At 36.4% G+C, this 16,126-nt stretch overlaps 1 protein-coding gene across 3 annotated transcripts in view; it reads left to right on the plus strand.

Annotated features, from left to right (window-relative positions):
- Window positions 1-7,723: 7,723 nt before the first annotated feature.
- LOC121420145 (proprotein convertase subtilisin/kexin type 7-like) overlaps window positions 7,724-16,126 on the plus strand; it is a 49,779-nt gene continuing 41,376 nt past the window's right edge. Inside the window, exon 1 of one of the 3 annotated variants that reach the window (XM_041614683.1) lies at window positions 7,724-7,895. The gene's annotated coding sequence lies outside the window, so the exon portion shown is untranslated. Of the gene's footprint in view, window positions 7,896-8,616; window positions 8,731-9,044; window positions 9,068-16,126 lie in introns of those variants that run through there. The other 2 variants (XM_041614682.1, XM_041614684.1) reach the window with 2 other exon arrangements.

Raw genomic sequence — 16,126 nt, forward strand, 5'->3', positions numbered from 1 at the left:
AACGCCAAGCTGGTATACAACCAATTACCTAGGAAACATTTTACGTCTAGGTTAATCATTCATAGTGGCTGACCATATAAACGACAGATATCACTCGCGGGCCTTTTTATCAAAGTGGAGACAATGGCAGAGTAGGGATTCAAACTCACAACCTTGCGATTATGAGTCCAATGCTCTAACCACTGGACCACACGACCACAATTGTGGCACAGTGGGAACCCTGATTTCTGCAGAAGAGCAGGGTTTATCGAAGTAGATAATAGAGATTGTTAAAAGTAAATCATACCACTATTGCTTACATATATTTTGCTCTTCCTTATTTTTTTATCCTTAGATCTATTGTGTTAATGTTTATCAAACTTGTTGTATCTGCATTATTTAGTCAAATTTGTGAACTACCAGAATACTTAGAAGCCTGTCGTAAGATTTATGTGTATTTCAAACAACTCTCATTGATTGGATGTGGTAGAAAGATGATCAGGGCCCAAACACAAAATGTTTGGATGAATTGCAAGTATGAAAGAACCCCTCTGATTGGGTCCTGGTCAGTGTTTTGAACAAAGGGCAGATGTAACGATTATCTTGATTGGTCATCGGCATTTGGTTGATTGCAAACCTTTGTTACTGTCTGATCCCAGGGCCTGATTTCATAAAAGTTGTTATGGACAAGTTGATATCCAGTGTCAAATACATTGAACTCCTTTATTTTGATTTGCTAAGAACAAACATAAGAAGTATTGTTAGTTTGGCAACCGTCATTGTATGACAGAATGGAATGAAAGTTTGGGATAATAATAATAACAACAATGCGCCTCAGGATAGATTATTTCTAGATAGATGGCGCTATGCAAATGCCTATTATTTTTATTATTATATTCAAATTATTTTGAGAACTTTACTATGTCCCATTCCTTCAGATTGGAGTTCCACCTTTGAGGGGTGCAAGAAAATATCTGCAATTAATTACCTATTTCTGTTGCAAGAAGCAAATCAGCAATCGATCACACAGAAACAATTGCAAGATATGTGATTGATTTCGGGATCCCGAAGTTTCATGCAATGCCCTGTAAGAGTCATAACTGTAGGTTCCTTGCAATTTCATTTTCCTTGCACCAGTAGTTAATGATATACCACACATGTTGAAGCTGATTTCCAGTTTTGGTAGCAGAAATAAGTTTCATTTTACACTGAGAAGATTTATTCTCAAATGTTTGCTTTAGTGTAAGGCCAGTATGCCTGTTATCTGATCTGTCATTCATGATTTTGTCTGTTATTTGCAGTTTTTTAAATGGCGTATTATAGAGAGTCACGTATAATCTTTTTGCAATTGATTTATTTTTTTTGTCATTTGCGATAACCGCAGTTCATATACTAAAATCAACAATAATAATGACAATTATATTTCATATTTACCCCCAAAATCACTTCAGGTATTTGCTCGTCATCCAGCGGGCCCTTTATACCACAATATGTTATTTTTACTCTTCTCAGTTTTTATATGCCGAGTGCCCCGCTCGATGGCAGAAGGTAGCATTTAAAGGGGAAGTTCACCCTGACAAAAAGTTTATTGTAAAAATAGCAGAAAAGTTAATGAAAAATATTGCCGAAGGTTTGAGAAAAATTCATAAAATAATTAAAAAGTTATTAGAATTTCAATTATTTGATTTGTGACGTCATATGCGAGCAGTATTCCTACATAGCGAATGGTAAAAAATCAATGAAATGTCATTTTCTCAGAAAATTGAAAATGGTTTTCACTGTAACTTTTGTATATCAATAGACAATTCGTTTCACACCCGATCATGAAAAGAAAACAAAATTAAGTCATCAGAAACCATACAAAATTTGAAATTTATGCATTTTATATTATATAACACATGGGACAGCTGCTCGTTTATGACGTCACAAATCCAAAACTTTGAACTCTTTCTTACTCTTTAACGGATTTTCCTCAAACCTTCACCAATATTTTTTACTATTTTTTCTGCTATTTTTACAAGAAAGTTTTCTTCAGGGTGAACTTCCCCTTTAAAGAAAAGTCTTTGAAGTGACTCAGCCAGGGGTTGAACCCATGACCTACTGAGGCATGTTCATGTGGTGGGCACTCTACCACTGAGCCACTGTGCCTGGTTTCTTCAGGCTAACAAACTCCCTTTGGTTTTGCATGTGGACGTTTAAATATTGTTTGAGACCACATCAAGGGTTTATGGTTTATGTCCCTTAACCAATGGACACAATCTATGTCTTACCTCTTTGATTATAAATGTTTAACATAAGAGCGGAAACAATTCAGAGCATCTTGATTTTGTTAATTTCATAATTGACTAACCATCTAAGAATGAGTAATACTCTTACCACTTTTCATAACACACCAAAACTGGATATTGGATCTATCATTTAAGACTTTTACTTTTCAAAAGATTGCGCTATTATCCTAATATTATATTCTCATAAAGCCAAGCAAAGTTTGCATGCGTTATGTATTTAGTTTGTAGACCATTATATTTTTTGTATTGTGTTTTATAAAACATTCATGTATCCTAAGCTTTTACACTTTTTTGTCAGTTATCCCTGAAAGGAAAGGATTCTCTTTTAACTCACTTGTAAATATTTTCACTAGATGTAGCTTGATTGGTGGAGCAGATAACTTGTAGCAGGTACCATGTATAATAAATGATGATAGCGATTGAAATACTTTGTGAAATGTTGTTTTTATTGTGGGTGATGTGATGTATAGTAGCAAAGCCTATATTTCCTTGTTTGCCTTTGCTGATAGCAATGGTTGTAAATACAAGGCAGGTGTTGAAGGATGATGGAATGGTGATGATGATGGTGATGATGATGATGATGGAGTGATGATGATGATGATGGTGATGATGATGATGATGTTGATGGTGATGATGGTGTTGATGGTGATGATAAATATGATGAAGATGGTGGTGATGATGATTATGACGAGGATGGTGATGATAATGAAGATGTTGGTGATGATGATGGTGGTGATAATGATGAATAAGGTGATGATGGTGATGACAATGGTTTTGATGATAATGATCATGGTGATGGTGTTGATGAAGATGATGAGGTTGATAATGGTAATGATGGCGGTGATGGTGATGATAAATATGATGAAGATGGTGGTGATGATGATTATGATGAGGATGATAATGATGAAGATGTTGGTGATGATGATGGTGATGAATAAGGTGATGATGGTGATGACAATGAATTTGATGATAATGATCATGGTGATGGTGTTGATGATGAGGAGGTTGATAATGGTAATGATGGTGGTGGTGATGCTGGTGAAGAACAGGAGAGTGATGATTCTGGTGGTGTGGTGTCGATGATTGCGATGAGCAATGATAACTGAAGGTAATCATGGTGAAAGAGGGTGAAAGGAAGAGAATGGGGAGTGCGAAGAACTGCAGGAATAAAACGTGGTTCTATAGGAAGCGGGATTGCTGAATCAATTTTTGTTTTTGTAACTTAACCAGCAACCCCGGACTCCCTCTTTCGTCCCCGGGGTCACTTTAATCATGGCAATCATGGTGTTACATGTACTTGGAATGGAGTGCCGAAATAGGACTCAACGGGGTTGCGGATCACACCTTTTCCTATATTCATCCTTAATATATTATCAGCATGGATTCAATTTGCTGATGTGGTTTACGGTACACCATGTGGAGTGTTATAGAGACAGTGGATAGAAGAAGTGGATAGGTGAAAAAGTGGAGATTTGAGAGTAGAGTATTCCTTCTCTCCTGAAGACGGACAGTCAACCTGTCCGAAACGTCGAGTCTACTACTCATCATCTCTACCCGCCGACTCAAGCCAGCATCTCCTCGTCAGCTCTACTACTCAAGCTGTTCTCACTCAACATTCCTTCTGGTTTACAGTCCTTTTCAGGACTATTTTTCAAGAAAGAATACTCTAGTCTCAAATCTCCACTTTCTCGCCTATCCACTTCTCTTCTATCCACTGTCTCTATAACACTCCACATGGTGTACCGTAAACCACATCAGCAATTGTACATGCCACCATGCAAACCTTCAAACAACATCTGAGCCTATGGATTTATTTATCAATCTAGAGAACGCTGCCCCCACCGGTACCCCTTTCATTCTTTACAGCCGTAGACCACTTTAAACATTGCAGACTTAGGCCAATTAAATTCATTCTTATTCCGGTATTGTCGAAAGTTCGTAGAACCATTAGAAAATAACCATTTTGTATGATCCTATAGGTAACCATTTCCAATATTTTTTTTTTCATTGGATTGAAATAGAATTGGTAAGAAGACATTTTTTATACAAAAATCATATTGCATGGATCAGAAAAGACAAAAATATATCTCAAAACTTTAAATTAAAACGTCGAGCTATTTGCTATTTTGTTTTATATTTCGCTTCTCAACTTGTTACTTCCTTACAGATATATCTGCATTGATGCAGAAAAGTAATCGTTTCTCTAATATTTGTATCTCAGCACACTCGAAACCTTAATAATGGTGGAATATAATTTTTAAAATATGGCTAATAGAGCCTACTATGCTTGCATCTTTGATGATCTGGTCGTATGTATCCCCGTTTGAGTATATACAATAAGCACTTTCCTATGGAAGCTTAAAAGTGCCACCGAGATGTTGAGATAATTATCTTGGGAAGTCGACATCATGATTGCAAAAGATCAGATGACGAGATCCCGGAACTCGTCATTTCGACATCTTGTAGAAGAGATGATCAGATGACAAGATCCCGGATCTCGTCATTTCGACATCCTTTTGAACAGATGACAAGATCTTCGATCCATGATCATGTCATCTGATCATCTCTTCTACAAGATGTCGACATGATGAGATCCGGGATCTCGTCATCTTATCTTTTCTTATCAAGATGTCGACTTCCCAAGATAATTATCTCAACATCTGGGTGGCACATATAAGCTTCCATACTTTCCCCTGTTATTTTTTCTCCATTCAGTTTAGGCCCCATATGTAAAAGAAAAAGATCATATATGATTGCACAACCCTCGGCAGCGCCATCAGCCCGCTAAACCTCAATGAAAATTCAAAGCAATGCCTCTTATGTTGGGGCTGATGTTGACAAAAATCACCGTGTACATACAAAAATGATCTCGAAAGCGGGGGTGCTTAAGAACCCCTAGGACGTTTATGCGTATGTTAAACTCCCAGTGGCGTAGCTATACGGGGGGGCACGTGCCCCCCCCCCCCCGAGATTTGGTGTGCCCCCCAGAAAAAATTGGCAGAGCAAAAAAAAAAAAAAGGGAGAAAGAAGAAAGAAAAAGGAAAAGAAGAAAGACAGAAGAAAAAAGAAGAGGAAAATAGGAGGAGGAAAACGAGTGAATGAAATACTGTGAGGGGAAGACTTGCAATAAAAAAAATCTTTTCATGTTACTATATAAAATTTTTGCTGGCGCTTCGCGCCATAATTGCCTGTTCTGATGGGATTCAGATTTTGCTCAATAGGCTGATGTGGAGCAAGCTTTGAAGTCAATATGCAAAACATATTTTAGCTCGGACATCGAGCTTTCATTATTAATTTTTTTTTCATTTACAAATTTAAGTGTTCTGTAAAATGTCCGTTTTATGGTCTACATATCAGCATTTTAAGCTCACGCTGCGTGGTCACATTGTTTGATTTGCCAAGTTCATATTGTCTACGTGTATTCCAAAATGTTCCATTAAACAAATGTATTCAGAATGCCCATATTTTAGGTCTAAATATAAAACATGCGCAATAGCGTACATGTTCTTTATTTCAAATGTACTTAAATTATCCAGTTTTATATCAGAATATCAATAATTGTCTGCTCACGCTTCACTATCGCATTATTAATGTGCCCAATTGACTATATCCTATTTATGACTTACAAAATATGAATAGAGTGCGGCGCTTTTAGGTCTAAAATTGTCTTCCTCTCGCGCTTCGCGCTCGCATCAATTGTTTAGTTACATACCTATCCCATTAATAAATACAAAAAGTGCTTAGAATGACCTTTTTTTTAGGTCGGAATGTAAAATAATTTGCTCGCGCTTCGCGCTCGCATTATTGAAATATATACCGTTTTCGTGGGTAACTGTAAGCAGTCCTTATAACAGGTCCCTTTTCGATAATGCTAGAACAGTTGATAAAAAATTCTGTTCGCGCTTGGGGGTACATACGAATCTTGTTCAGGGTCACACATAACATTGCCCAGAAAATTAAATTTCAGGAAAAAATACATTAAAGTAAAAAAAAAATCGCTTGCGCTTCGCGCTCGCACTTTTTATAAGGCTTATGAGATTATTGTATGTTTATGCTGTTTTATAAGAATAAAACTAACAAGTGACTGATATAGGTGAAGACAATTTTGGGCCTCGTCCCCTATTGGCGAAAGTCGGATCCACCCTTGTGAACACATACACACACACACCGGAAAAATGGCCGGTGCCCCCCCCCCCCCCTGAAAAAACAAGGACCCCCCAGTGCCCCCCGGGAAAAAAAATCCTAGCTACGCCACTGTAAACTCCTGACCAGACACAGTATAAAAAAATAGCACGTTGTTTAAGCCTGCCACTCTAACAACATGTTGTTTAAACCTTTTATAATTGTTTAAAATTTTTAAACTACTTGTTTAAAAAGTTTAAGCAGCTGTTCAAAAAGTTTAAACAGCTGTTTAAAAAGTTTTAGCAGTAGTTTAGAGTGACAGGCTTAAACAACGTGTTTAGAATTTTAAACAGTTTTTTTTACAGTGTTAGGCAACACCCCCTGGAAATCATGTTGGTATGCTAAAAAGTAAAGAAATTTATACTACATGTATGTATTATTTTGATGTATTTATAGTTTGTGAATGATTATTTTTTTTGTTTTAATGCACTTTTTGTTAACTAGAGTCTGAGGACAATTTTTGTGTTTTTATACATGACAATAAAATGAATTGAATTGAATTGGAGTTTGACCAATGTTTGTTTGCTTGAAATTTATTTCTGCGTTCTACATGTTCAACATAATACAACATAATCAATTACACAGATTTTACATATATATACATTTTAGACACACGTATCATTTACAATCTCTTTCTGAATATAAAAAAAAGTACATGACAAATATTAGTTAACTAAATTTCAGAACGCAGGAGACCGTCGTCATGAGCGACCTGCTTGATGTTGACGACGGCCTCATATCACCTCCATTTGGGGGCTGTCGAGAACCCTCTTTTTCTTGTCAAATGTTTTTTGACCAAATTCGCTTTCATTATTGGAGCGTGACCGCTTTTTTGGTCACTTTTCCTTGAACCAGCACCCCTCTCTGAAAACCGTTCCTATCCGGGGCCCCCTGCCTTATGTTTAAAGGGCGCTTATTAATTACGTATGGGCAAACGAGCCCGTTTATTGTCCACGGGAACATTGTGGAAAAAAGCGGGGTCGGCGCGCCTCACACGGACTCTTTTATTGACTGAGTCTTTATTGTCCCTCTTTTACACACGCCGATCTATCTCTTTTTTTTCAATGAGGGTTATTAACGGGACATCCTGGCAAATTTCTGAAAGACCACAAAGCATTGACCATGTGGGCTATCATAATGAAATATCCTAACAAATGAATAGCCACTCAAGCGCTGACCATCATTCAATGCGGGTTATAAACTTGCCACAATTAGCACTGACCGTTGAATAACTACAAGGTGATCATTTACAGCAGTACTTTATAGCTGGTACTTGTTTTGAATATGTTGCTTATATTATGATTAAGTCGCGTGAGAACTTTTTTTGTTCATAGTTTGGGAAACAAATTTGTAATTTCGTTACTGTCAGTTTGATACTGAATTCAGGCAATCATTTACTGGACCTTTAAGCACAGAGGCAACATCACCTATCGAGCAACCGAAACAGTAAGTTTAAACTTCAATTTCTTCTTAATCATGATGCAGATTTTTCTGATCTTTTATTATTATCATTTTATTTTCATACTGCAAACATTTTTAGCGGAAGAGCAGATCGGCTGGGCTCGATCGTAAATATTGCATTGGCTCTGAAACTTGGCTATCCAACAAATTTACTAGGCATGTTTACATAGTATTGTTTTCTTCCTTATACTGTATTTTTCATAATTATCTCTATAAGTTCTATGTATTTTTTTTTACAATATAATACATATATTTTAAAAATGTTCATTTTGCGTGCAAAAAGGACCCCCCCCAAAAAAAACCCATCCAGAAATGGGTACCTAAAAAAAGATACACTCCGTCATGATTTATTCTTGTCTCATTTTGATAAGTTAGGATTGGTTAGACAAAAAAAAACACACGCACAAAAAGAAGAAAGCAGCATATAGCTAACGCACATTAATAGAATAATAAGACAAAATCCTACGAATAATCGAATAAATAAGGAATATATAGCAAGGAATATTTAGAATTGCCCACTTTTCTTTCTTTTTTTTTTGCTGAAAATGGATGGTCATAGTTTAACCGAATAGGTCATACTTTTACATCATGAGCATGTCAAAACTTTTTGATCACTTTTTTGATCCGACGGATCCAACCCACCCGACCGCCCCCTAATCATGTAAATTTTTAGTCGTAGAGGGCCACCTATCAATTATTGATTTGGTTTCTGAATTCTTGTTGGATCACGAGATCGGGAAAGATGAGGTAAAAATGTCCTTAATTATCATCGTTTTGTCGGTCCTTTGGGACTCTCGGCACTAGATTATCAAGAAAAAAGGTAACTGAGTTATAATTTGAGTAGTTTTACTTCAGAGTCACAAATATACTTGTTTTTTTTTTTACTTTTGAGTGAGTGTGCTAGTGGAGATTGTTTTGTTTACAAATGCATGCATGCATTTCAAGCCAATGGACATGAATGGACGGTGCAGCTCATATACGGTACATAGTTATAGACTAGAATCACTGTATAGTCTAGAGTTAACAAACAATGGAACGGGAGTAGATGTTTTGGCCTGGCCAGAGCAGAGGCAGAGCGCTAGCGCCAGGCGTTCCTGAGTGAACTGTGTTTGTATACAAAGGTTGATTGTTGCGGAAAATCCTGTTACTTTGTTCGTGTAAGTACAAAGGTGAATCCAAAATATCACCCGAGCTAGATGATTTTTATGATGTACCTGTACCTAATGTATTTTGATCTGTAATTGGCCTTGCAGTTGCATGGATGGTGTGTTTAATATTGTAAATATTATTATAGGCCTAGTCCCTAGATAAAATCTTCTAAACTAAAGTTCCATACCAATTCTCCAGTCCTAACAAAAGTTAGACAATAATATAGTCTTTATTGTCTAACTTACTGTAACTTATTTTGTTCTTGACTTTCCACAACTGCAAGCATCATATTTTTATTATGTTGAAATATTAACACCATTTGAACAGTTGCCTGAGCCTGCTGAGGGATCTATATAATTCTTGTCTACAATTCACTGACACTAACAATAACATTCTAATTATTTAAGGTCTTTTGACAAAAGTGTTTTCCCTGTTCCCCCTTTTTTCTTGATCACCCTCTCGCTTGACTTATTATTTTTTTCTTTTAAAAGTTTTCATTTAAATCTAAAGTTAAAAACCACATCATCAGGAAAAGTTGCATCACATTTTTTTAGTTTTTACAAATGTTGACAACAGAGGAGGGCTTACATGCATAGTAAAAGCATTAGCTCTTGAAAGAACTTGATATTTTGTCATTTATCAAAGGTGTCGTCGAGTAGAATTTGTGAAAAGTTGTCACATGTAATAATGTTCTTTAGTTTCGATGTACTTCTGTCTTGGTTGTACTTGTATTTATCTTTCAAGTTTATGATTTTTTGTGTAGTAAATCTTGTTGGAATACATTGTACATAAAATTGCATGAGATCATCATTAAAAAAACAAAAACAAAACAAGGCTGTGTTACAAAAGAGACTTTAAAATATATAAAAAAGAAAACTTTTGAAAAATGATGTATGAACTTTTAAATGTTATTGCATATCATGTACATTCTACATCCATTTTTTCATGTTCCAGAATCATTCAAAATGTTTTTATTTTTGTACAGAATTTGGGTAATCATATTATTGGAGTAAACTCTGCAGACTCATTTTAAAATAGTTGCTGACTTGCTGGCATATACATGTAGATGTATCTATAGGTCTAAAAAACTATTTAACTTATAAAATCTCCACTTATAATTTCAATCCCTTCTTTTAAAGCGAGATTTGACAAAAGATAGTGCAAAAGCCAAATTAAATTCTATACAAATCTAATACCCTTCCTGTCCACCTTAAAATTGAATTGCAACACCTTTTCTTTTAATAGTTTCTTTCACACCATGTCCTCATCCACATCCTGTGTTTCCCTAGTCTGCTGTTACAGACCCTTTTTTTGCAATTTGCATGATGCATAATACAGAGTCTGAAGCAGTGAGACTACATTTCCATTAACTGTACTGGCTCTGATGTGGATCCTACTAGTATCCTGCTCTGACAAAGCCTTTGGCGTCTAGTCTCTACTCTAGACATGTATACATGTAGGGCTAATTTGTATAGTGTCAAATATGAGTCTGCATGCAGACTAGTGTATCTCCATATGGGGCATGTATTTCCTTCTCAATATCAATCACATCTTGTTAATTTCATTATCACAGCATTTTAATACTTTTTTTCTCTTCCCTGTTGATCTCCTTCACTTCCTGGACATTGTTTCACGAAGTGTGATAGCAGCAATAAAGTTTTCAGGACTGTTATAAGCTATTGAAAATCCTATCGTCTGATTGGATGAGTACAAATTTGTGATTAAATGTAGACTAGTGTATCTCCATATGGGACAGTATGTATTTCCTTCCCAACATCTTTTCAATTTCATTATTACTGTACCAGCATCTAATAACACCTTTTTGCTCTTCCCTGTTGATCTCCTTCACTTCCTGGGCATTGTTTCACAAAGTGTGATAGCAGCAATAAAGTTTTCAGGACTGTTATAAGCTACTGAAATCCTATTGTCTGATTGGATGAGCACAAATTTGTGAAGGAAGGTAACCGACATGGCACTTCATGAAATACTTCCTGGATCCCTTATTCTTCATATTAAAAAGCTAAATGTAGGCTATTTAGGTTCATAGATATTTCCTCTAAACTAAATTTTTTTTACAACATGTACCTGTACACCCTTTTATGAATCTTGTTTTCCTCATTGCACCTGTTCAAAATGTCATAACAAACAAATCTTAATAAAATGCACGAACATAATACAAAAACGTTTGTTCATTGTAATTTGTATCATGAGTTCATACATGTACACCATAAATTTTATACTGATTTGCATGATTTGAGTGAGGCAGTTGATTTTTTTTTGCCCAGGTGCTTTATTGTAGACTATTATCATATGATGGAAGAAAACCTTTTTGACCAAAGAATAATAACATCTTTCTTGAGAATATAATTATTTTCTTTAATTTCATACCGATTTGCATGATATGAGAAGCACATTTGCTTATTGTCCCACTATTTGTTGCATAATTTTTTAATTTTATTTTTGTAATGATTGGCATGATTGTGCACCTTGAAGAGTTTGCCCTGCTATAGTACAAACTAATAAATAGTACAATGAAAATAGCATTGGACTACTATTTTGTATCATCTTTCTTAAGTTTTGCATATAATTATACCGATTGGAATGATTTGAGCAGGGGCCATAGGGTTATATTATAGTATAGTACAATATCTATAATATAGTTGTACAGTTTCACAGAATAGAGATTGAATAAAAATAAACCAGACTGCAGAGTCTATTCTTTATGATATGACTTTACCAATAAAAAAGACCTTGCCCCAATCTCTGGCCAAGGCCGAATGGCTGCTGAGCTGATACTCTTTGTTGCAGGTATATTTTGATCTGATTTACAATGGCCAATTTCCAATATCCAGTGCTTTCCGGTTCGCCTGATTGCAGAAAATAGTGTACCTGGGTATTTTTTTTTTATATATCATACAAAGTATAAACTAGATAAAAATGCAAGTGATTTGACCTTTCAAAGCAAAGTACTGATGAGAAAATGTAGGCAAGATACTTGAAGTACAGGTAGGTAGGCCTACATGAATTTATCATGATTTTTTACAAGGCATGGCTCCACACTAACCCTTTTTCCTACTGTACCAACCTATTCATGTCGGACCAGTAGATACCCAGTTATTCAATTTTTTACTGGTCCCTGAAATAAAGAAAAACATTAAAAAAAGACTTAAGGTTTTTGTTGTCTTTTATTGCTTTCATTAAACCCTCCCCAATAAAAGAAAATACAAGCAAACAAGAAAATGCAACACACACACACATTATAATTCATGAAAGCAGAATCTCAGTTTTGGAGAGACATTTTTTTAAGATGCCCAAGCCATTTTCATAATTTACAAAAGAGAAAATATCATTTGTATCAGTTTCAGAGATGCCAAGTTAAAAAAAATGTTATGCGTGAGATTTTCATGATTCGGCGTCTCTTACACTTACACTCGTACGTTGCGAAAAGGTGCGCGCGTTACGCGCGCGCATGAGATATGGGCTTCATCATGATATCGATCCACTACCAAACCATGCGATGCACGCACACGATTCATCGTATCACGTACTAGCTGTGCGCTGACTGCACTCTCGATTCGTCTCGCGTGCCGGGCTAGACGCGAAGGCGGTCGGCCAGTCGTATAATCTAGCGAATAATGCTACTTTTTCTCTTTTTTTTCTGTTGGGTCCCGATGCGTGAGAAAAATGGGTGCCATGCGTGAGATCGTGAGACGGACCCTGAATGCGTGAGTCTCACGCACAATGCGTGAGACTTGGTAGCTCTGTAGTTTGATAACCAGTCGTGTAAACTGGGCCAGTATTAAATCTGGCTATTTCTGAAAAGTAACTGGCCCGACAGCAATTTGAACTGTTCTGGGACTGTCAGACCAGTGACATTAGGCAGTTTCAGACCGCCTCAAAGTTCGTCAGTTCCAGGTATTTTCTGACCTGGAAATTTACCCCGATAAGAAAATACCAGGTAATAATATATTGGCAATGTGAAAGCAAATTACGCGTAATATCCCCGAAAGAAAATACCCACAAAATAGTAGGTACATGTACTTGGCAAAGTTATGAGAACTTTCGTGGGGATTTTTCCAAGGTTGCAGACCTGTATTTTGGCAATGTGAAAGCAATTTACGGGAACTTTTAGCCCAGAGTGTAGTTGGGCTTGGGTGCTGTGGGTGGTTGCTGGGCTAGTGTTTTGAATCTCGTGCCTTGCCTAGACCATACTGCGCATGCTCCTAACTTCAGGAATTTATCCTGAAGGATATGTTTCGGGGCGGTGTGAATGCAAGAATAATTAATGGGTATTTTTAGCCTTAAAATGTTCTCATAAGTGTAATTTAACAGGGATTCTTATGATCGAGGCGATTTGAAACCACCTAGTGTTGCCCGCTGTAAAAGGAGTTTTGTAGTGAGATTCACCCCATTCAAGTACATGTCAAGAACTTCAGGTGTTAAGCAGAAAGAATGCACCTGTATCTGTATGGGAATATTAGAGGGCTTGTTGTTGGCTTAAGTCAAGAATAAATTGGAAGTGTCAATTCTGTGGAAGTTTATGATTGGAACCAATTATCTTGTTCATGTCTGCCCCTTTTCAGATTAATGTAGAATTGTAGATCAATTGCTTGACCTACATGTACATCGTACATGTACTACATGTATGTGTATGATCTACTTTACTAGACCTTCATCTGTTATAATAATGTGTAAATACATACACGTAGCCGATATGGTACTCATTGACTTTTGGCCTCCATGTTACTTGGCATGCATGCATCTACTGGACATACACGTATACATGTACATGTATCATGTTCAGTGTGTGAGTGATTTGTCAGCATGAGTCAATCTGGATACAATATCAATTTTCATTCGTTTTCATTTTCTTTACTCTTGGGTTTAATTGCACAGAAAGATATTTAAAAGCACATCTGATATTTGCACAATCCATTACTCACATAGTATTATGGATCAGGTTAATTGTGATCTCCATTGATCTACATGTACATTCAAGAAGTACATTCTATATAGGCCTACATAGTATGTGCACCTACAGTATAAGGTGTGCTAAAGGCCTACTCATCCACATGTATGCATAGTTATACATACATATTCAAGATTCTTTTATTGGTCAATGTACGCATACAAAGAAATTTGGTTTCCAATGGCCTTAACAATAGGTATACATAAAGATGAAAAGTACAAGAACAATATTGAAATAATTCACATGAGCAATCAATATACATGTGCACATACATGTAGGCGGCAGGGGGGGGGATTGGGGGACTTGTCCCCTCCCTAAATTTGAGGTGGGGGGGGACGGTCCCCCCCCCCATTTTTTCCTTTTTGCATTTGGATAATGATGAAAGGTATGTAAGCTGCTATATCATTCCCTAATCCTAGTACAGCGCACGGAATACATGTATGTTCATCATTATTATTTCAAACACTGTATTCTGTAAGAGTAGAATTTATAGTATGTACATGACTACATGTACATAATATAGCACTTGTACAAGACAATGGTGAAAGTAAGTCAGAGAGAGGAGAGGAAACAGGGGAAGGAAAACAAAATGAAGAAGAAGAAAAGATCAAAGAGAGAAGAAATAGGAGGAGGAATATAAAGGAGAAAGAAGGAAGAATTTAAAGAAGAAAAAGGCATTTTACTATTCATGTTGTACAGTAATGTATAGGCCGCTGCCTCTCCATGTTCATGTACTCTATAAATAATGTACGCTTCAAGGACATGCATGCATTAGGCTGTCATGTAAAAAGTTTTGTGATACTCCAAACTATGAGTCAAACTTAAGGGCCTGCATGTACATTGTATTGTGTTGTGAAAAAAAAAATCAATCATGTTTACTTTTACCATGCCCTTGGCTTTATTGTGTTTGTGTTCCAAATTAGAGCATTGTTTGGTACACATTGTCCTTTTGAGTCTTCAGATCATATTGACAATGCACACACACTGAGCCAGGAAATGCTAATAATGACAAAGGACAAAAGCCCACCCCCTTCTCATGTTCTTTGTTTAAAAATGGCAATTTGGAACCTTAAAAGGTGATCAATTATTTTCTAAACCTTAACCTTGTGTACATACAATACAAGTATGTTTTGTTCTCTGATTGCTCTAGATGTCCAGCATTACTCTTTAACATGGGGCACCTTTGTAGACATGGCATGTATGTAATCTGTACTTTGTATGTTCTTGGAGGTGACATGCTCTTGAATTTAACCTGAAGTGTGCATTAGTCTGCCGTTCAAACCCTTCACTCGTGTAATTGGTTTTGAATATATGCAGCCTACTACCTGTTCAATGACTTGTGTACTTTCTCACCTGAAATTCAAACAGCATTTATAGCTGCTGTACATACATGTACATGTAGTCTTGTGTCAGTTGTGTGAAGAAACACTTGTTGAACTTTCAAGAAACAGTCAGTTTTATGTGAGCCCTAGTCTTGTGGGAAGACCCACTTTAAGTTTCAAGGAGCAGCAAGTTTTGTATACTAGTCTTGTGTGAATAGTTTTACCCACTTGCTGATCAAAGTTTCAAGGAGCAGCAAGTTTTGAATGCTAGTCTTGTGTGAATAGTTTTACCCACTTGCTGATCAAAGTTTCAAGGAGCAGCAAGTTTTGAATGCTAATTTGTGTGAATAGTTTTACCCACTTGCTGATCAAAGTTTCAAGGAGCAGCAAGTTTTGAATGCTAGTCTTGTGTGAATACCCGCTTGTTGATCATAATACATGTAGTTTCAAGAAACTGCAAATTTCATAAACATTCTAGTCTTGTGTGAAGAGCCCCTCGTTGATCAAAGTTTCAAGGAAAAGCAAGTTTTATGTGCTAGGTCTTTTGTGAAGACCCACTGGTTGATCATCAAGGTTTCAAGAAATGGCAAATTTTATATGTCATGTGTGTAGACCCACTTATTGATCATCATAGTTTCAAGAAACAGCAAATTTTATATGTTCTAGTATTGTGTGTATACCCACTTGTTGATCAAAGTTTCAAGAAACAGCCATTTTTATGTGAGTACTAGTCTTGTGTGAAGACCCACTTGTTGGTCAAAGTTTCAAGAAACAGC

The sequence above is a fragment of the Lytechinus variegatus genome, chromosome 8, assembly GCF_018143015.1.
Source record: "Lytechinus variegatus isolate NC3 chromosome 8, Lvar_3.0, whole genome shotgun sequence".
Classification (NCBI taxonomy): Eukaryota; Metazoa; Echinodermata; class Echinoidea; order Temnopleuroida; family Toxopneustidae; genus Lytechinus; species Lytechinus variegatus.